Below are 23,408 nucleotides of genomic sequence, written 5' to 3'. Positions count from 1 at the left end.
GCCGACAATCTCTCTCCCCATGATTCCAGCCCAAAACATTACTCCACCTCCTCCTTGTTGGCGCTGTAGCCGTGTTTGCGTGGGGTGTCCATCAACCAGCCATCCTCCACTCCATCCATCTGGACCATCGAGCGCTGCACGGCACTCATCCGTGAACAAAACAGTTTTGAAATCAGTCTTCATGTAATGTTTGGCACACTGGAGCCGTTTCTGCTTGTGTGAAGTGGATAGAGGAGGTCGACAGGATGGCGTATGCACAGCTGCAAACCTCTGAAGGACCCTGCATCTTGTTGTTCGGGGGACGTTGGAGGCACAAGCAGCTTCAAAAACTTGTCTGCTGCTATGACAATGCTTTTTTGCCGCTGCTCTTTCAACCTGACGTAATTGCCTGTAGGAAAGAGTCCTCAATTTGCCCTTATCAGCACGCACACGTGTGTACTGTGAATCAGCTACATACTTCTTGATTGCCAAGACACTTCATCCTGATCATCGCACAATGTTGATTGTAGTCATGCCTTGACCTAAACACTCCACAATTTGTTGCTTCTCAGCAGCCGACACATCCTTTTTCTTTCCCATTTTGGCAGAAAATGTAGGCTGCTTAATAATGTGAGAGAGCCTTCTTAAGTAGTCTTGCCTTTCATTGGACACACCTGCCAAACTAATTAGCACAGGTGTCTGCAATTGCTTACAGTGACATAAAGAGCCCTGACACACATCACCATCAATAAGTTTAACTGACAAACAAACAAATTCTTCCCTTATCACTCCTAAACACTTTTTGCATAATAATTTGGAACGCAGTGTACATGTGCTTTTCCACAAAACACCAGCGGTTCACGTAGTGAATCTTACAGTTCTAACTTGCCAACCGTGGTCTGTATGGAGTTGTTCAATAAAGGGCCCAAAATTAAGATAACATAGATGGGAGAGGTCTCTATGAATAGGAATTCCTAAGTATTTGATACCCTGTGAGGGACAGGCAAAGGGAAAGTTGGACTGGATGGAATCCTATATGGATTTGGGGAGGGAGACATCGAGGGCCTCAGACTTCGCTGCATTGATTTTAAAATTTGACCATGCAACAAAGTGATCTATTTCAGCCATAACAGCATGGATGGATATATGTGATTGAGTGATATATACTAGGACATCATCAGCAAATAGAGAGCACTTGTACTCGGTGCCTCCCACCTCAATCCAAAAAATATTGGGGTTATGGCGAATTGATGAGAGCAGGTGCTCCGTCACTAGGATGTATAAGAGAGGTGACAGAGGACATCCCTGCCTTGTCCCATTGGTGATTGTGAAAGGTGATGAAAATGTTCTGACGCACCCCCTGGGCCTTGGGACACCCGGAGCCGGACACTTTTTGGTGGATGCTGGTGGTTGTAGTCTTCGTGGCGGCGACCTGGTTCCGTGGCTCAGGGCGGTCAAACCAGTGGCGGAACTATTTATGTGGTTTTGATGTTTAAATGTACGACTACGCCACCCGTGGATTGCGGTCAGAGTGAACCGCCGCTACAGGGCAGACCGCTGAGGCTGGTGTTGTGGGTGCAGCAGAGCGTAGCATAACTCCCCACGGGAGGAGTATAGCCTCAGGGCAGTGTATGCGGAGGATGGGGGTGATGGTGCAGGGCAGCAGCAGTAACGACACGGAGTCAGTGATGCAGTTCAGGTTCTTATTATCCAGACCATGTCTGCAGGTAACGGCTGCCCACGTCGTACTGTGCTCACAAGGTGAGGGGCTCAGACAACTCCCAGATAACTTTGGAGCACTTCACAGGACCCCCTTTGTGTGTCCTTTGTCTGGCCTTTCTTACCAACACTTCTGTCCGGCTGCCTCGGGCCTCCTCTTGGTAAACTTGGCGCCAGTTTCCCTGACCCTATGTGGTGCCTTCCTAGCGGGTGTAGCGAGGGGCTGCGCCACATAAAATGTCAGAGCCTCCGGTTTCTAGCTGAGGGTCGTTTCCTGCCTCCACTAGTTCGAGGACCGGTCTTCCCCTTTGCCTGACCCCTCCACGCAGGTGGATTCGGGCGTGCGGTGGCGACTCGCCCATCCGCACCCCTGGGATCCCTTCATTCCTCGTTCCTGGAGCCTTCTCCGCTCCTCTTCCTTCCTTCTCCCTCTTGCAGGCCTGGGCCTCTGTTACTAGGCCCGCCTCCGGAGCAGAGCTCATGCAGAGCCCCTGCTCCCTGCCACTTCTGCTCAGACTTCTCTGCACTGAACTAAGATGGTGCCCACCTTTTTTACTCCCTTCTCAATGCACCCAGGAACTGCTTCCTCCCTGCTCCTGCACTTCCGGGTTCCCCTTCCTCAGTGTTACCTCCCCCCACTCCAGCCAGGGACAGGGACTGTCGTGCCCATCTCAGGGGCATATTGGTCGCCCTGCCCCACGGCAATGTGGTGTAATGCATGCAGGTGTCGGGTCCTGATCCACACTCCATCCTTACCTGAGAGTGAGATATCACACCTCTGGGTGAGGTGCAATACGTCTGTAGCAACCGAGCCCTCAGGGTGCTACAGTTCCATTTATCTTCAGCCTAGGTGACGTATTGTGATACAGGGCCGTGATTTTGGCTATAAAAGGGTCCCCTAGACCCCTACCCCAAGCTTTTTAAGAGAATCATATATGGCGTGCCAGGAGACTCTATGGAATGCTTTCTCAGCATCCAACGAGAGTATCTAATTACAAATTTTTAACTGCATGTAGCACAGGAAATACTTTGTGCCTAGTAGCAGTGTCTGCTAGTCAGCGGATTATCCCGGCTGTTAAGCAAGCTACACCACCTGTAGTTTAGACACTTAATTTTTTCAAAGGAAATGCTTCGGGACCATGGGATACTTAGTGAAGAGCATCAGGAGGCACCCCAAGGCATAGGGGCTGGGACTGGCAGTACGATGCCTTGCGGTGGACAGCCGAGCTCGATCCTTATAAAAGCTTTTTAACTGCAGCAGCTTTAGTGGACGCTACTGGAGCTGGAATTACGCGGCTGCTGGCATGAGACTTGCCCTCCAATTGATCATTGTAAATGGATTTAAAGTGTATTCATTCAAATTAGAGAGACAATTTAAATTAAAAAGCTTAGAGCTGCCTCCACCACAGGGGGGCTCGCTCGACCCACCAGCGGACAGGCACCAGTATTGGGAGAGGGGGGCTGGCCATCAGGGTTCACCGCGGCTCTGGCACAAACCCGGCGACACGGAGGTGGCACGGGCAGGAGCGGACTGGCCGTGTCGGCTTCTCACTTTTTGGATTTTAGAAGGGCATGACATGCCTATATCTGTGTCTCCCCCTCCTTTTACTCCTCCACCTCTTTTATTTTCGCATGACTATATGTATAGAGATGAGCGTTGTTCTACTATAACTGTTCGCCAATCTCAAATTCGAGCTGTTTTGGGCGGTGTTCGAGCCGGTCGGCGAACACGAACAATTTGAGAAAAATTCGGCTGTTCGAGGTTATGTTCGATAACTGTTCGTGCACCAAAATCATAACTGGATTTTTTCTCAGTAATGATGAAAATTAATGTTAATACGCAGTTTGAGTGTACAGCGGGGCGGGGAGAGGGGCAGGGGATGGATCTCTGCAGGAACAATGAAGATCTCCATTTTTTTTTCTCTTTCCCGCATTTGCAGTGGGGAGGTGCAATCTGTCAGCCTATCAGCAGCGCACACACGGAGCGAAGTGCTTTTTTTCACACAAGCAAGGGCATGTGTGATTGGCAGTGTATGTCACATGTCCTTGCCCTATAAGACCAAGCCATTTTCCCCGTCGCCACCATTTTCTCACTGCTGCAGCTGCGTGTTAGACGGCACCGCTGTTGCTGTGTGCGCTATACCTTGTTAATTTCAAGCCAATTTTCGCACAAATATACAGATAGCTTGGGAGTAGGGAATAGTTGTGATTGCAGTCCTTTTAAGGACTAGGTTACAGCATTTCCTACGACTTTTATCAGGCAGGTCTGTGCTCTTAAATAGATAGATTGTGGGAGTAAAGACTAATTGTAATTGGAGTCCTTTTCAGGACTAGGTTACATCAGTTCCTATCAGTTTTTGCAAGGCAGGTCTGTGCCAGTGCTGTGCAAGTTTTTTTCACAGCATTTGGCTGAATCTAGCAAAGCTAATCCTTTTTGGCCTATTGCAGAGTGTGTTAGTCAGTGGAGTAGCCTATCTGTGTTGCAAGATATACCACCTGTGTATAGAATACCAATTTTTTTACTGCACCTAGTGAAGTAAAATCTTTTGGGCATAGCATCATTCTATTAGTCCATCTATACTGACCTCCATCAGGTTGCAAACTGAATATAATTTTTTTCTGCATCTAGCTCTGAAAAAATATTTGGGCTTCTAGCGGTGTGTGGGACTTGGTCTATTAGTCCATCTATACTGACCTCCATCAGGTTGCAAATTAAAAATAATTTTTTTCTGCATCTAGCTCTGAAAAAATATTTGGGCTTCTAGCAGTGTGTGGGACTTGGTCTATTAGTCCATCTATACTGACCTCCATCAGGTTGCAAATTAAAAATAATTTTTTTCTGCATCTAGCTCTGAAAAAATATTTGGGCTTCTAGCAGTGTGTGGGACTTGGTCTATTAGTCCATCTATACTGACCTCCATCAGGTTGCAAATTAAAAATAATTTTTTTCTTCATTTATCTCTGAAAAAATATTTGGGCTTCTAGCAGCGTGTGGGACTTGTTCTATTAGTCCATCTATACTGACCTCCATCAGGTTGCAAATTAAAAATAATTTTTTTCTGCATCTAGCTCTGAAAAAATATTTGGGCTTCTAGCAGTGTGTGGGACTTGGTCTATTAGTCCATCTTTACTGACCTCCATCAGGTTGCAAATTAAAAATAATTTTTTTCTGCATCTAGCTCTGAAAAAATATTTGGGCTTCTAGCAGTGTGTGGGACTTGGTCTATTAGTCCATCTATACTGACCTCCATCAGGTTGCAAATTAAAAATAATTTTTTTCTTCATTTATCTCTGAAAAAATATTTGGGCTTCTAGCAGCGTGTGGGACTTGTTCTATTAGTCCATCTATACTGACCTCCATCAGGTTGCAAATTAAAAATAATTTTTTTCTGCATCTAGCTCTGAAAAAATATTTGGGCTTCTAGCAGTGTGTGGGACTTGGTCTATTAGTCCATCTATACTGACCTCCATCAGGATGCAAATTAAAAATAATTTTTTTCTGCATCTAGCTCTGAAAAAATATTTGGGCTTCTAGCAGTGTGTGGGACTTGGTCTATTAGTCCATCTATACTGACCTCCATCAGGTTGCAAATTTAAAATAATTTTTTTCTTCATTTATCTCTGAAAAAATATTTGGGCTTCTAGCAGCGTGTGGGACTTGTTCTATTAGTCCATCTATACTGACCTCCATCAGGTTGCAAATTAAAAATAATTTTTTTCTGCATGTAGCTCTGAAAAAATATTTGGGCTTCTAGCAGTGTGTGGGACTTGGTCTATTAGTCCATCTATACTGACCTCCATCAGGTTGCAAATTTAAAATAATTTTTTTCTTCATTTATCTCTGAAAAAATATTTGGGCTTCTAGCAGCGTGTGGGACTTGTTCTATTAGTCCATCTATACTGACCTCCATCAGGTTGCAAATTAAAAATAATTTTTTTCTGCATGTAGCTCTGAAAAAATATTTGGGCTTCTAGCAGTGTGTGGGACTTGGTCTATTAGTCCATCTATACTGACCTCCATCAGGTTGCAAATTAAAAATAATTTTTTTCTGCATCTAGCTCTGAAAAAATATTTGGGCTTCTAGCAGTGTGTGGGACTTGGTCTATTAGTCCATCTATACTGACCTCCATCAGGTTGCAAATTGAATAAAAAAATTTTCTGCATCTAGCTCTGAAAAAATATTTGGGCTTCTAGCAGTGTGTGGGACTTGGTCTATTAGTCCATCTATACTGACCTCCATCAGGTTGCAAATTAAAAATAATTTTTTTCTTCATTTATCTCTGAAAAAATATTTGGGCTTCTAGCAGCGTGTGGGACTTGTTCTATTAGTCTATCTATACTGACCTCCATCAGGTTGCAAATTAAAAATAATTTTTTTCTGCATCTAGCCCAGCCAATAGTTTTGGCCTAATACCACAGTTTGGCCACTCAGCTCTGCTCGGTTACCATCCATTGTTTTTTTGTGCAAACAACTCCAGAGTTGTGAATTAGTTAACCACCAAAATGAGTGGAAAAAGGCCTGCTCCTGGTGGAAAGGGGAATAGGCGTGTTGGGAAGGGGAAAAAAGGTTGTGTCCGTGGGGTAGGTGCAGAAGAAAGACCATCTTCCAGCCAAACTAAAATGTCTACTTCTTTTAGCGGACAATGTGATAAGATCCCTTTCTTACGGCCACGCCAATCGCTACAAATTCCAGATGAGGCACAAAAACAGCAGGTGCTTCAACGGATATCAAGTGCTCCTTTAAGTGGGCTCTCCTCCACATCAACTTCAACATCAGAAATACTCCAGTCCTCAAAGGTGTCACCCAAATCGCACTTGCTTCCTCACAGCTCCCAAATCTCCAGCTGCCCGTCTGAGTATGAGGTAGAACAGATGGTTGAGTCTGCAGAGCTGTTTACTCATACTATAGCCTGGGAATCAGAGGTCGACTCCAGCGCTTCTGTGAATCCAGACGAGGAAATGATCTGCACTGATGCCCAGAATCTTTATGAGTCGGATCCAGGACCAGACGCAGAAGGTTCTTACCATAATGTAGACCCTCATTCCCAAACTGTAACTCCTGTTGGTGGAGACAATGAGGAAGACGATGATAAGACTCAAATACCTGATTGGAGCGACAACTTTAGTTTTTTGTCAGGGCAGGAACAGGTTGGCTCTGAGGACGACGGGTGTGATAACGCACAGGGTGATGATGATGAGGTCGGAGATCCCACTTACTGTCAACCCACAGTCAGCCAAGAGATGAGGTCAGCAGAGGAGGTGGAGGAAGATGCTAGTGACGACGAGGTCAGGTTGCGCCTTCCTGGACAGAGACGTAGTACTGGAAGCACGTCAACAACTGCATCCTCAAACACAACTCTGCCTCTCACCACAAGTCGTGGTGGCTCTTCAGGTCGCATGGGTGCTAAGCCTTGCATAGCCTGGGCATTTTTTCAGATCGATAAAGATGACCCAACTCGTGTTATCTGTAACATTTGTCAGCAAAAGCTAAGTAGAGGCCAAAAAATACATAGTTTGAGTACTTCATGCATGAACCGGCACATGGACATGAAGCATAAGTTGCAGTGGGAAGCTCAGTGTGCTACAATGCGGCCTAGCCGGCCGGGCCAATCACCGTCTGCCATATCTTGTGCATCCGCGGCCTCTTCATCCTCTGTGACTGGGGGGACAGCAGTCACACCTGTTTTGGGGCGCAGACCTGCCACCTCTTTACCCGCAACAGCCAGCGTGATTGGCAGGTCATCATTTTCTTTGGAGGTGGTAACACCAGCTGGTGTTGAGCGCTGTCCGACATCGATAGCACCACCTTTGGATCAAGGCAACCTAACATGTCCGCCTGCATCTTCCTCACAGACCGGCAGTTTGCCGGGGACACCCTTATCAACCCCGTCTAAGCACAATAGCCAGCCCTCGGTCCCTCAGATGTGGACAAGTAAAAGACCATTTCCTCCTAGCCATGAGAAAGCTAAGAGGTTGAATTTCACCATCTGCAAGCTCTTGGCTACAGAAATGCTGCCTTTCCGCCTGGTGGACACAGAGGATTTTCGAGACCTTATGTCCGTCGCAGTGCCCCAGTACCAGATGCCCAGTCGGCACTACTTCTCAAAGAAAGGTGTGCCTGCGCTCCACCAGCATGTCGCACACAACATCACCGCTTCTTTGAGAAACTCTGTGTGTGACAGGGTGCATTTCACCACAGACACTTGGACGAGTAGGCATGGACAGGGGCGTTACATGTCGCTGACTGGGCACTGGGTAACTATGGTGACAGCAGGACAAGGGGCTGCTGTCCAAGTCTTGCCGTCCCCACGAGTTGTGCGTCAATCCTCTTTATGTCAAAGTTCCTCCACTGCTTCTGCCTCCTCAACCTCCTCTCGGTCTTCCACCTGCACCCAAAGCCTGTCTGGTCATGCCACAAGCTTTCTAACTGCGCAGAAGGGATCCTGCACACCTCCTTACTATGCTGGCAGTAGGGCTCAACGTCATCAGGCGGTTTTTACATTGAAATGTCTGGGAAATGTGAGTCACACAGCTGAGGAGTTGTGGTCAGCTCTGGAGAACCAATTTAATGAATGGTTGTCTCCACTGGACCTGAAACCAGGGAAGGCCGTGTGCGACAATGCTGCAAACCTGGGTGCGGCCCTTCGCCGGGGCAATGTCACACACGTGCCTTGTATGGCTCACGTGTTGAACCTGGTTGTCCAGCAATTTTTAGCCCACTATCCCAGACTAGATGGCCTTCTGCAGAGGGCACGGTCGCTGTGTGCTCACTTCCGCCGTTCGCATCCCGCAGCTCAGCGACTTACATCTCTACAGAAGTCGTTGGGCCTGCCACTTCACCGGCTAAAATGCGATGTGCCTACCCGGTGGAATTCAACTCTGCACATGTTGCAGCGACTGTGGCAGCACCGACAAGCCCTGGTGCAATACGTTCTGACGTATAGCCTGGGCCAACGAGATTCAGAGGTGGGGCAAATCACGCTGGAGGAGTGGTCTCAGATCAGGAACCTATGCACCCTTCTGCACAGTTTTGAAATGGCGACGAAGATGTTTAGTGCTGACGATGCCATTATCAGCATGACTATTCCGGTGATTTACATGCTGGAGCACATGTTAAACAGAATTCGGAGTCAGGTGGTGGCACAAGAGGAGGTGGAGGAAGTAGAGGAAGAGGAGTTGTATGCGGAAGGGCTAACATCTGCAAGGTCCAGACGGTCGGCAGCACCAAGGCGGCAGGCATGTGAGGGTGGGGGAGATGGTTTTACCAGGGCGCATGGTAGCAGCCAAACTAGTGAGGAAGGTGCAGGAGCCCAGGAAGAAGTGGAGGACGAACTGATGGAAGACTCATCAGATGAGGGAGACCTTGATCACATTTCTGTTGTGTGAGGTTGGGGGGAGAGGACAGAGGAAGGAAGCATGATTGTTACCTCGCCACCAACACAACAGGGACTTGGTGCTCCTGGATTCGCAACACACATGAGTGCCTTCTTGCTGCACTACCTGCAACATGACCCTCGAATTGTGAGAATTAGAAATAATCCTGACTACTGGGTTGCCACACTGTTAGATCCCCGGTACAAAAGTAAATTTGCAGAAATTATTCCTGCCATAGAAAGGGATGCACGCATGCAGGAGTATCAGCAGAGACTGTTGCAGAATCTTACATGTGCTTTTCCACAAAATACCAGTGGTGCACGTAGTGAATCTCACAGTTCCAACTTGCCAACCGTGGGACCGTCAAGTGTTCAGCACTCAAACCGTAACAGAACCACAGTATCTGCTGGTAACATCAATTTTGCGGAATCATTTCACCACATTTTTAGCCCATCCTTTGCAAGGCCACAGGAGACAAGAAGTCTGACACATAGTCAACGCCTAGAGACGATGGTACAGGAGTATCTCCAAGTAAACATTGAAGCCACGACTGTGTCACTGGACCCTTGCTCTTTTTGGGCTTCCAATCTGGATAAATGGCCGGAGCTAGCCACTTACGCCTTGGAGATCTTGTCATGCCCCGCAGCCAGCGTTCTGTCTGAACGTGTGTTCAGCGCTGCTGGTGGTGTGCTGACAGATAAGCGCACGCGGCTCTCCACTGATAATGTAGACAGACTCACGTTCATAAAGATGAACAAATCATGGATCCGAAACGACTTTTCTACCCCTGTGTCATCCTGGGGAGAGTAAAAGCTTGATGATTGGTTAAAATCACCCTACCAACCGTTTTAAGCTTTCAAATTACTAATCATGTTTATCTGTATCTTGACTGGAAAATAATTTGGGCTTTGTAGCAGTGTGCAGCACTGATCCTATTAGGCCATCTATAATAAGCTTCACCAGATTTAAAATTAAAAATAATTTTTAGCTGCATCTAGCCCGGAAAATAATTTTGGGGCTCCGAGATGCGCAAGACACATACGTGCCTTCTTGCTGCACTACCTGCAGCATGACCCTCATATTGTCAGAATTCGAAGTAATCATGACTACTGGGTTGCCACACTCTTAGATCCCCCAAACTTTTCGATCAACCTTTTCATTTTAATAAAGACCAAAAAAATGGTCATTTTTGAAATTATAAGCATTAGCAGGTTGTTAGAAACTGAAATCAAACAGTTTTCAACTCAAAACTTTATTCTAGGTGATGTTACATTTTCACATAGGACCCCTTGTTCGAAAGGAGCTTCTGAACTCTCTCGTCCATTGAATTTGTCAGGTTTTGGATGGTTTCTGCTTCAATTGTTTTGCATGAGGACAGAATACCCTCCCAGAGCTGTTGCTTAGATGTGAACTGCCTCCCGCCATCATAGACACTCCTTTTAATGATGCTCCAAAGGTTCTGAATGGGGTAGAGGTCAGGGGAGCATGGGGGTCACACCATAAGTTTGTCCCCTTTTATGCCCATATCAGCCAGAGATGCAGATGTTTTATGTGCAGCATGAGATGGTGCATTATCATGCAGAAAAATGATCTTGCTGTGAAATACACGGTTCTTCTTCTTGAACCATGGCAGGAAGTGCTGTTTGAGAAAATCCACATACATTATGGAGTTCATCTTTAGCGCCTTCAGGGATCCTAAAGGGGCCGACAATCTCTCTCCCCATGATTCCAGCCCAAAACATTACTCCACCTCCTCCTTGTTGGCGCTGTAGCCGTGTTTGCGTGGGGTGTCCATCAACCAGCCATCCTCCACTCCATTCATCTGGACCATCGAGCGCTGCACGGCACTCATCCGTGAACAAAACAGTTTTGAAATCAGTCTTCATGTAATGTTTGGCCCACTGGAGCCGTTTCTGCTTGTGTGAAGTGGATAGAGGAGGTCGACAGGATGGCATATGCACAGCTGCAAACCTCTGAAGGACCCTGCATCTTGTTGTTCGGGGGACGTTGGAGGCACAAGCAGCTTCAAAAACTTGTCTGCTGCTATGACAAGGCTTTTTTGCCGCTGCTGTTTCAACCTGACGTAATTGCCTGTAGGAAAGAGTCCTCAATTTGCCCTTATCAGCACGCACACGTGTGTACTGTGAATCAGCTACATACTTCTTGATTGCCAAGACACTTCATCCTGATCATCGCACAATGTTGATTGTAGTCATGCCTTGACCTAAACACTCCACAATTTGTTGCTTCTCAGGCGCCGACACATCCTTTTTCTTTCCCATTTTGGCAGAAAATGTAGGCTGCTTAATAATGTGAGAGAGCCTTCTTAAGTAGTCTTGCCTTTCATTGGACACACCTGCCAAACTAATTAGCACAGGTGTCTGCAATTGCTTACAGTGATATAAAGAGCCCTGACACACATCACCATCAATGAGTTTAACTGACAAACAAACAAATTCTTCCCTTATCACTCCTAAACACTTTTTGCATAATAATTTGGAACGCGGTGTACATGTGCTTTTCCACAAAACACCAGTGGTTCACGTAGTGAATCTTACAGTTCTAACTTGCCAACCGTGGTCTGTATGGAATTGTTCAATAAAGGGCCCAAAATTAAGATAACATAGATGGGAGAGGTCTCTATGAATAGGAATTCCTAAGTATTTGATACCCTGTGAGGGCCAGGCAAAGGGAAAGTTGGACTGGATGGAATCCTATATGGATTTAGGGAGGGAGACATCGAGTTCCTCAGACTTCGCTGCATTGATTTTAAAATTTTACCATGTAACAAAGTGATCTATTTCAGCCATAACAGCAGGGATGGATATATGTGATTGAGTGATATATACTAGGACATCATCAGCAAATAGAGAGCACTTGTACTCGGTGCCTCCCACCTCAATCCACCTAATATTGGGGTTATGGCGAATTGATGAGAGCAGGTGCTCCGTCACTAGGATGTATAAGAGAGGGGACAGAGGACATCCCTGCCTTGTCCCATTGGTGATTGTGAAAGGTGATGAAAATGTTCTGACGCACCCCCTGGGCTTTGGGACACCCGGAGCCGGACACTTTTTGGTGGATGCTGGTGGTTGTAGTCTTCGTGGCGGCGATCCGGTTCCGTGGCTCAGGGCGGTCAAACCAGTGGCGGAACTATTTATGTGGTTTTGATGTTTAAATGTCCGACTACGCCACCCGTGGATTGCGGTCAGAGTGAACCGCCGCTACAGGGCAGACCGCTAAGGCTGGTGTTGTGGGTGCAGCAGAGCGTAGCATAACTCCCCACGGGAGGAGTATAGCCTCAGGGCAGTGTATGCGGAGGATGGGGGTGATGGTGCAGGGCAGCAGCAGTAACGACACGGAGTCAGTGATGCAGTTCAGGGCCTTTACTCACAGTTCTTATTATCCAGACCACGTCTGCAGGTAACGGCTGCCCACGTCGTACTGTGCTCACCAGGTGAGGGGCTCAGACAACTCCCAGATAACTTTGGAGCGCTTCACAGGACCCCCTTTGTGTGTCCTTTGTCTGGCCTTTCTTAACAACACTTCTGTCCGGCTGCCTCGGGCCTCCTCTTGGTAAACTTGGCGCCAGTTTCCCTGACCCTATGTGGTGCCTTCCTAGCGGGTGGAGCAAGGGGCTGCGCCACATAAAATGTCAGAGCCTCCGGTTTCTAGCTGAGGGTCGTTTCCTGCCTCCACTAGTTCGGGGACCGGTCTCCCCCTTTGGCCTGACCCCTCCACGCAGGTGGATTCGGGCGTGCAGTGGCGACTCGCCCGTCCGCACCCCTGGGATCCCTTCATTCCTCGTTCCTGGAGGCTTCTCCGCTCCTCTTCCTTCCTTCTCCCTCTTGCAGGCCTGGGCCTCTGTTACTAGGCTCGCCTCCGGAGCAGAGCCACTTATGCTCAGACTTCTCTGCACTGAACTAAGATGGTGCCCACCTTTTATACTCCCTTCTCAATGCACCCAGGAACTGCTTCCTCCCTGCTCCTGCACTGCAGGGTTCCCCTTCCTCAGTGTTCCCTCCCCCCACTCCAGCCAGGGACAGGGACTGTCGTGCCCGTCTCAGGGGCATATTGGTCGCCCTGCCCCACGGCAATGTGGTGTAATGCATGCAGGTGTCGGGTCCTGATCCACACTCCATCCTTATCTGAGAGTGAGATATCACACCTCTGGGTGAGGTGCAATACGTCTGTAGCAAACGAGCCCTCGGTGCTACAGTTCCATTTATCTTCAGCCTAGGTGACGTATTGTGATACAGGGCCGTGATTTTGGCTATAAAAGGGTCCCCTAGACCCCTACCCCAAGCTTTTTAAGAGAATCATATATGGCGTGCCAGGAGACTCTATGGAATGCTTTCTCAGCATCCAACGAGAGTATCTACTTACAAATTTTTAACTGCATCTAGCCCAGGAAATACTTTGTGCCTAGTAGCAGTGTCTGCTAGTCAGCGGATTATCCCGGCTGTTAAGCAAGCTACACCACCTGTAGTTTGGACACTTAATTTTTTCAAAGGAAATGCTTCGGGACCACGGGATACTTAGTGAAGAGCATCAGGAGGCACCCCAAGGCATAGGGGCTGGGACTGGCACTAGGATGCCTTGCGGTGGACAGCCGAGCTCGATCCTTATAAAAGCTTTTTAACTGCAGCAGCTTTAGTGGACGCTACTGGAGCTGGAATTACGCGGCTGCTGGCATGAGACTTGCCCTCCAATAGATCCTTGTAAATGGATTTAAAGTGTATTCATTCAAATTAGAGGGACAATTTAAATTAAAAAGCTTAGAGCTGCCTCCACCACAGGGGGGCTCTCTCGACCCACCAGCGGACAGGCACCAGTATTGGGAGAGGGGGGCTGGCCGTCAGGGTTCACCGCGGCTCTGGCACAAACCCGGCGACACGGAGGTGGCACGGGCAGGAGCGGACTGGCCGTCTCGGCTTCTCACTTTTTGGATTTTAGAAGGGCATGACATGCCTATATCTGTGTCTCCCCCACCTTTTACTCCTCCACCTCTTTTCTTTTCGCATGACTATATGTACTTGTCACTTTTCCATGTGTTAGTTGTGTCTTCTGAGCAGTTTGTCAGCTTTTGGACACCTTTGAAGGTGTTTTCTATGTGTTTCTATGTGTTTTTGTTTGCCTGCCATTGGTTTTAACGGTGTTCGAAAGTGTTCGACGAACAGTTCGACGAACAGTTCGGCGAACACACGGGTGTTCGACGAACCGAACCGAACTCGAACACTACGGGGGTGGCTCAACACTATATATGTACTTGTCACTTTTCCATGTGTTAGTTATGTCTTCTGAGCAGTTTGTCAGCTTTTGGACACCTTTGAAGGTGTTTTCTATGTGTTTCTATGTGTTTTTGTTTGCCTACCATTGGTTTCAACGGTGTTCGAAGGTGTTCGACGAACAGTTCGACGAACAGTTCGGCGAACACACGGGTGTTCGACGAACCGAACTCGAACACTACGGGGGTGGCTCAACACTACTCAACACCACCGGAGCTAATGTAACTCCACAACCTACTGTTTCCTTCCCCATCATCCTGTAGAATGTAAGGCAGTGCAGGGTCTATAAGACTTAAGGTGCAATATGACATCTTGGCAAAGCCCAGTTATGTTCTCCCTCTGATATCTAACAATAACAAACAGGTCATTCTGGAGAAACTTGCACCTACTGCCATGCAGTGTCTTCAGCTCCTTTGTGAGAAACTAATGTTTTCTCAGTCAGTCTACCAAATAAAATTCCTAAGGTGTGGAAATTGTGGATGGCTTCACTTCTGGTACTGGGTGCTAATACCAAACCGTGGTGTGCCATTCACTGGATATTCCTGGCTGGTTGGAGACAAGCTCATTCCCACAGAAAAGTACCAGCAAGCTAAGGAGATGGTGGCCTCTATCATCATGAAGGTGTTTGCTTGTTGTCGAGTAGTGTTTTTTATATTAAGAGTTTTCCTTGGCGAGTCTGGTTTTTATACTAAAGATCCTGCAGTTTTTGTAGTTTTAAGTGGGCACACAGAGACCGTGGTTTCTGCAGCAGCACATCCAGGCCGGGGTAGTGGCAGATAAATTGCTGTACCATTGGGTTGAGGATGCAAGCCATGCAAGGCACGTTTGTGAGGTTGCCTCAGCGTAGTGCTACCACCAGGTTTGCAGCATTATTGCACACAGTTTTCCCTTGCTCCATGTTCAGTGAAGACAGCCATTGCTCAAACTTGGCCTGGAGAGCTGTCCACAGCTCTTCAGCTGAATGACTGCGATCTCCAAGGCATGTTAATTTTAACACTGCCTGATTGCGGTGAGCCCTGGCTGCTCAGTATGGAGGTGGGATTCTCTCTGGAACGTGTGTCCCATTAAGACAGAGGTTGAGGGTGCAGATGGAGACCCTAGAGGAGGTGAAGGATGCAGTAGCACTGGAGGAAGTGTTAGATACAGAGGTTTGTCCCGCAAGCCTTGGGGATTCCAACACTTGCTGTCTAGTGACACCTTGGTGTCTAGTGGTTTAGTTCTCCATCCCCTGGTGTGTAGTGGTTTAGTTCTCCAGCTTGTTGTGTAGCTACTCCGCTACACATCAGACTGTCACCTACCATGGAAACCTTGAAAAGGAAGCTGAAGACCCACTTCTTGTGACAAGCGTACAATCTGCGGTAAACCTTGCTTCAGCATACCGCTGCACGAATAGCTGTACCCTGACCTACTATATCCTCACCCATCCCTTGCAGATTGTTTGTGCGCCCTCGCAGGCAGGGTCCTCTCTCTTCTTGTAACAGTCGGCGAGTCACAGACTGTGACTCCTTTTCACATGTAAAGTGCCATGGAATAATTGTCGCTGTAATAATAATAATTCTAGTACTTGTGCTCTGGGTCAATTGATGGCACTTTCCAGGTGTCTACTCCAAGCTTTTGGGCCTGTTTGAAGGTGTAGTATATGCGTTTTTTTTGCCCCCCATTGAATCCTATGGTGTTCGGTAATGTTCTACGAATATTTGACGAATTAATCGGCGAATATTACAGATTTGATGACCGTAATCTGAACCGAATTTTTGAAATATTTGCTCAACCCTAATTATAATTACTCCAAAAGACCCCAAATTTTTCATCAATTCTTCTTCAGAAAGGGTGTATATACACCCTTGCCAAGACCAGTTCACTGCCCTTTCAATGGCATCACCTTCTCTGCACCCCATCTGGTATCCTGATCTTGTCCACCACAGAATCATTATCACTGACAGTTGTGTGACAGTTGCCTCTTTGTGGGAATTGGCATGGGCTTCATGCCCCCTATCTGATTCCCATCTCAAGATTCACCACAGCTCAGAATGTTATTATGGCTCTCAGTACCCTTACAACAATGACTCTCAAAGCCAGAAACACAACTTTGCGATAGAATTATCTTCTTTTTCTTCCATAACCATGTCTTCTGAGTACATAGGCTGGCTGTTCATCTCTTCCAATAAATAAAATGAAAGAAATTGTTTAGATGTAGCATTTTCCTCAGCCCCCAGGGTGCTATAGGTAAGGGAACTATGGGACAGAACAGAAACAGGTGTCATTGAAGAATGTAAACTCCGCTCTGTACAACATTAAAGAGGATATCTGCTACCCAACTCAGTTACTGTTTTTGTCTCAAATGCTTAGTACTAATTCCACAATAGAATCCTGTGTATCTTCTCTGCCAGTTTCATGTTGTTTTATGTCTTTCTGCTTTGCTTCCTGTACCATGGCACCAGTTGTGCTGTCACAAATATCACTTCCTTGTCAGAATCCTCTGCTTCCTTCTGACTATATTACCCATCAGACCTTGTGCTGGGCTGCAAGACCGCAATGAGCAAAGACCTGTAACTGTGTCTAAACCCATCACTATCTCCTCTACAAGACACTGTTACAGGGAATAAAAGTAATGTACAGCCCAGAAATTGTAATGATTATTACTGATGAGCGAGTGTGCTCGCAACTACTCTGTACTTGCCTGAGCATCTCACTGTTCGAGATGCTCGATGCTTGGTGAGTACTTCAGGGATGATCGAGTGGGAGCTCGGGTCTCAGCCCCGCATGTTTGGCTCTCTTTAGACAGCGAGTAAACATGCAGGGATTGCCTTCCACTCACTGTAATGTCGTATCTTGTTGGTTATGGCATTACAGTGATTGGCTTGCCGCATAGCATCATCGGGTCTATATAACAAAAGGGGACCCTATGCTCATCACAGTCTACCCTTCAGATAGGCAGAGTAGGGAGAGGTGCTGCTGTGTGAGGGACAGAATGCAGAACGCGAAACGTAGGGGTACGATGCAGTGTGGTTCTAATAAGATGGCACATGGTCTGTATAAGCTGATTATTACCGACTAATGCTTTTCATTAAGCTATGGGGGTCAAAATGTTAACTTTTGTTCTTCACTACTTTGTCTTATCTCTGGGTGGCATTAAGAACTTTTATATTGTCTGACATTTTAACTTATAGAGATAGTGACTATGATACAAATTGAGATTATGTGCAATATACAGATTAGTCTTTATTGTTTATCTTACAATCATGTACCACAACTATAATCATGGTTATAAATGATTGTTGCTATTAGGCTGTACATATATGAAATTTTGATTGTATGTTATCTATGTAATTCTAATTTTGGATTATATGAATTTAATTTTTGTATCATGTTCACCACTAAGTATTGATGTTATATATATAATCATGATGCCAAGTAATATTTACATCTAGAATCACACTACCCAAGTTTTTACATTTTAAATGTTTTTTTTAGGGGCTATTTTATAAAAGAGTTTTGTTTGTTGGTTGTGTAATTTTGTAATTCTTGATATAAGAAACGTATACATTTTGATAGTATATGAATTAGTTTCTGACATTTTCACTAATGATGGTATGAGAATTAATACCCTTCAGAATGGCAGAGTAGGGAGAGCTGCAGCTGAGTCAGAGAGAAGTTAGGTATAGTTAGGTATAGGTATTCCACAGCAAGATATATATCCATCTGAACTAACAGTCCTTCCAAGGAGTAATCCAGCTGCATATATTAATCCTGATGATAGAAGGAGTTAGGCAGGCAGAGTTTGTGGATAGTCTATAAAGCAGAAAATGGTCCATTGCAAGTTCTGTCTGCTGCTGATGTTACAGATATCCATAGCCCTAGATATCAGGGCTAATATTCTTTTTGCTCTTAATCCTGATTATTTGCTTAAAAATCAATATAATACACAATTTTAACTGTTCCATTTGCTTGTTAGCAGCATACAACCAGATTTGGTTGATTTTATTCTCATTGCTGCATTGTGGAAGCAGAGAAACATGTCCATCATCACATGTGATCTGATATTATTGCCATAATAATACAGACATTTTGTGGCGTGTGGAAAATATTATACTCCATTTAAAGTCAGCCCGCCAGCTGTGTGTTGTTCAACCTATTCACACTTGGTCGATGACCCATAGCATATTACAAGGCCACTGCCTAAAACCATGGTCATCAGACGTGATCCCATATTTCTACGGTAATAATCCTGAATTTTTTGGGAGAGTGTCAAATATTATACTCTATTTAAAGTCTGGCAGTTGTGTGTTCCAAACTATTAACAATTGGTCACGGACCAATACAATACTACAAGGCCAGTGCCTAAAACCGTGGTCGTCAGACATATCAGATATTTCTGCAGTATTAATCCAGAAATTTTCAGAGAACGTGTCAGATATTATACTCCATTTATAGTATGGCAGCTGGGGGTTGTTGAACCTATTAACACCTGGTCGCTGACCAATACTAAGTGTACTACAAGGTCAGTGCCTAAAACAGTGGTCTTCAGATGTATCAGATATTTCTGAACTAATAATCCAGACAGTTTTAGGGAACGTGTCAGATATTATACTCCATTTAAAGTATGGCAGTTGTGTATTGTTCAACGTATTCACACTTGGTCGCTGACCAATACCATATCTCTAACGCCACTGCCTAAACCTGTAGTCTTCAAACGTGATCCCATATTACTGCAGTAATAATCGTTACATTTTCTGTAGCATGCCAAATATTACACTCCAGTTAAAGTCTACCAGTTGTGTGTTGTATAACCTATTCACACTTAGTCGCTGACCAATACCATATCTCTAGCACCATTGCCTAAAACCATGGTTATCAAACTGGATCAGATATTACTGCACTAATAATCCAGAATTTTTTGGGAGCGTGCCAGATATAACATTCCATTTAAAGTCTGCCAATTGTGTGTTGTTCAAAACTATTCATACTTGGTCGCTGACCAATATCATACTAATAGGCCACTGCTTAAAACCGTGTTCATCAGACGTGATCTGATGTTACCGCCATAATAATTGTGACATTTTGGGGAGTGTGCCAGATATTACGCTCCATTTAAAGTTTGCCTGTTGTGTGTGGTTCAGGCCTATTTACACTTGGTCGCTGACCAATAGCATATCTGTGAACAATGTTGTCAGAGTATTACGTCACTTTTACGGACTGACAATAAAACATACAAAAATGCTAAGCTAAAATGGATTATACTGGAAGAAATGTTAAGAAACATTGTTTGCAGGGTCATGACTTGAATATAAGGCCAAATAAATGAACAAAAAATATTATGGACTGTGGAAGAGATTTATGCGACCAGAATGAACACTAATCTCGAGCTGATGATACCACTTGGCAACACCTGTCCCTATTTTAAATGCATCTAACAGTGGTATCAATAGGGAATAGAATGGATTTTTTTTTTGCTTCAGCGCGAGCAGCACGCAGTATAAGGCAATAACACCTGGCTGGATCGGTGTAATACGCTATCCATACTGCAATAGCTCACCCATAAACAAATTTCCGATGAGACAAGTAATATTCTAGAATATAGAATCTATTTGAATTGTCCTTCCCATTATTAAGGAGCATTATTATTTCAAGGGCTGCCAAAAATTAGGACGCACTTCAATACACATTTGAAGAAACGTAAAAAAAAAAAAAAACTTTAAAAACACAGCAGGATCTTTAGTATAAAAACCAGACTCGCAAATGAAACTTCTTAATTCTTGCAAGCTTTAATACAAAGTTCACAAGATAGACAGCAGCGGTGGTTGGTCTCCTTGTCGGTCTCCTAGACAATGAGCAAACTCGCTCTCTGTGAGCCTCGCTTTGCGCATGTGCCGAGAGGTGAGGGAAAAAAGCGCACATCACAGGGACCGGCGGCACCGCATATTGGCTCAGCCGGTGGGGCGGGGTATTTGAATCCCGCGCCGCTCATTCGCTTATCTCCCACCGTAGGGAGGTCAGCAGCGACGCAGCTGGGAGATGAGCGGCTGCCCCTGGCGCTCAGCCAATGAGCAGCGCGGGATTCAAATCCCCTGCCGGCTGAGCCAATGAGCGGTGCCGCACAGGATTTAAATCTCCCTCCAAGCCTCAGCTCATTGGCTCAGCCGGCAGCAGCTCAGCCAATGATTGGTGCCACGTGGCTTTGAGCGGCGTGGGATTCAAATCCCTTGCCAAATCCACGTGGCACCGCTCATTGGCTGAGCCGCCCCTGGCTGCGTGGTTTTGGTGGGGGATTTAAATCCCTTGCGGCACCGCTCATTGGCTCAGCCGGTGGGGCGGGGGATTTGAATCCTGCGCCGCTCATTGGCTGAACGCTGGGGGCGCTCAGCCAATGAGCGATGCCGCGCAGTTTTGGTGGGGGATTTGAATCCCGCGCCGCTCAAAGCCACACGACACTGCTCATTGGCTGAGCTGCCGCCGGCTGAGCCAATGAGCGGCGCGGGATTCAAATGCCCCGCCAAGCAGCGCGACACCGCTCATTGGCTGAGCTGCCGCCGGCTGAGCCAATGAGCTTTGGCGGGGGATTTGAATCCCGCGTTGCTCATTGGCTCAGCCGCTGGCAGCTCAGCCAATGAGCCGTGCTGCGCGGATTTGGCAGGGGATTTTAATCCTATGCGGCACTGCTCATTGGCTGAGCCACCCGCCGGCTGAGCCAATGAGCGTGCTGTGCGGGATTCGAATCTCCCGCCAAGGCTGGCGACCAATCAGCTGCTAGCAGTATTGGCGCCAGATTTGAATATGGCTACCAGCTGATGTGATTGGTCGACCGCCGCCGGGTTGCTGATCAGCTGTTAGCGGTATTGCCGATCTCCCGGCGGTTTCGACATGGGAGATTTAGACACGGCTGTGTTTACATCTCCTACTGCCACACTGTCGGGAGATCAGCGGCGCCCGCCGGACACGGCTGCCATGGTGACTAGCGGGTACCCCAACAGCAATAGCGGCGACATCACAGCAATATGTATGGATTGTCTTTCTGTTACTATTATGTAAAAGTATGAAGCTTTGCCATTATTTTTGACATGTTAATAAATTGTATCCTTATACTTCCTTTCTGTTTTTTTGCTCCACCTTGGAAACGGACAATCACACACACATCAAACTACACAAAACAATGTACCACATCCAATTATAGTCACAACAGCTTCCAAGAGACCATATAGTGTAAACACACACACAGCACACAGGGGAGACACCACATAGTGAACATCACCCAAGAAACACAACACCAGATACCAAAATACAGCACACAACAAGGAAGAGACAGTGCACAGGTGTGAAAGAAGTCAAATGATGCAACAAATACAATACTCAAATGCAGAAGGATGATAGAGAACAGTTGGAAAGCTCAAATGGTGTGACAAATGTCCACTGCTCCTGTTAGCACCACTAAGGATACACAGATGTTCATTTCACCGCACTCCCAATGCAATAGCATCGGGCCTATTTCTAGTGTTCTATAATTAAGGAGTGGGTCTCCTAGACTGGTAATGTTCATGCACTAAGTGCATGGGATGAAAAACATTGACCGCTGAGGGTCATTATTATATATGAAGTTAGAGGTAGGCCTCTAAAAATAGTTCCTACGTGCATCATAAACACCCTTAAAAAATTATGTGGGGGTTGCATGATGGTCACTTTGGTGATATGGTGGTGGAGGATGAGGAGAAGGAGAAGGAGGAGGGCGACATAAATTAGAAGAAATCCTGAGACATATATATTACCCATGCATGGCAATAGACCACTCAAAAAATAACCACTGGATTTGAGTTTATATTTAATGCTATCATCTGGTGGAGTTGAGAAGTCTGGCTCAATCCAGCCCTTGTTCATTTTGATAAGAGTCAGCCTGTCAGCATTTTCAGTTGACTGGCGGATGTGCCTCTCAGTTATATCAGTTATAATGCCCCCAGCGGCACTAAAAACCGTCTTTGACAAAACGATAATGGCTATGACCTCAAAGGCGTACCGAGACAGTTCATGCCACGTGTCCAGCTTGGATACCCAACAGTTGTAAGGCACAGAGAGGAGTCATGGAGGATGCTGATACGGTCGCCAATGTAGCCTTCAGCATCTTCTAAAACTTTTCCCTCCTTGTAAAAGTACTCGGTGTATCAGGGACTGGGCTCTAGGAGGGTCTGAGAAAACTGTCCCAGACCTTTAACAGCATTCCCCTGATTCTGCCGCATCTGGTTTGTGTCTCCCTCACCTGTTCTCCTTGGTTGTCCAATTCCCATCTTTGACCTCTGCTGCCAGCGTTGCCAGATGGGAATTTTTTTTAATAATTCTTCAACAATGGCCTGAAATAGTGAATACTGAATATCTCCAAAAATGAACTCCTTCTGTTTCCTCTCTCTACTAACCTACCTATATCTGTATTTTACTAACCTACCTATATCAGAATTTTACTAACCTACCTATACCTAATATTGCAATTTCCTTTAGGTGGTGCCACCATAACTCCCACTCAGCACACCTGCTGTCTTGGAGTCATATTTGACACACAACTTTCTTTTATTCGCCATTGGAAAATCACTCACTCGCTCATCTCAACTGCACCTTAAAACATCTCCAGAATCCAACTTTTTCTCACCTTTGATACTGCAAAACCTCTTACAGTCGCTCTTATTCACTACTGCAACTCTCTTCTAATTGGTCATCCTGTAAACAAACTCTCTACTCTCCAAGCCATTCTGAATGCAGCAGCCAAGGTTGTATTTTTATCAAGCCGCTTCACCAACACTTCTACCCTGTGCCAGTCATTGCACTGGTTAGGTTCACCCATTCAATACAAACTCATCTTTCTCACCCACCAAGCTCTCCACAGTTGTGCATCGCCCTATATCTCATCCATCATTTCTGTCTATCACTTCTCCCGTGCCCTCTATTCGGCAACTGATCTAAGACTAACACTAACATCCTCCTTAATCAGAACCTCACACCTCCTTCTCCAAGACTTCTCCTGTGCTGCACCAGTTTTCTTAAATGCACTACCCCAAACGATGCGACTT

The sequence above is a fragment of the Phyllobates terribilis genome, unplaced genomic scaffold (genome assembly GCF_046119375.1).
Source record: "Phyllobates terribilis strain yellow unplaced genomic scaffold, ASM4611937v1 Scaffold_12__6_contigs__length_324123572, whole genome shotgun sequence".
Classification (NCBI taxonomy): Eukaryota; Metazoa; Chordata; class Amphibia; order Anura; family Dendrobatidae; genus Phyllobates; species Phyllobates terribilis.
Note: the sequence above shows the minus strand (reverse complement) of the source record.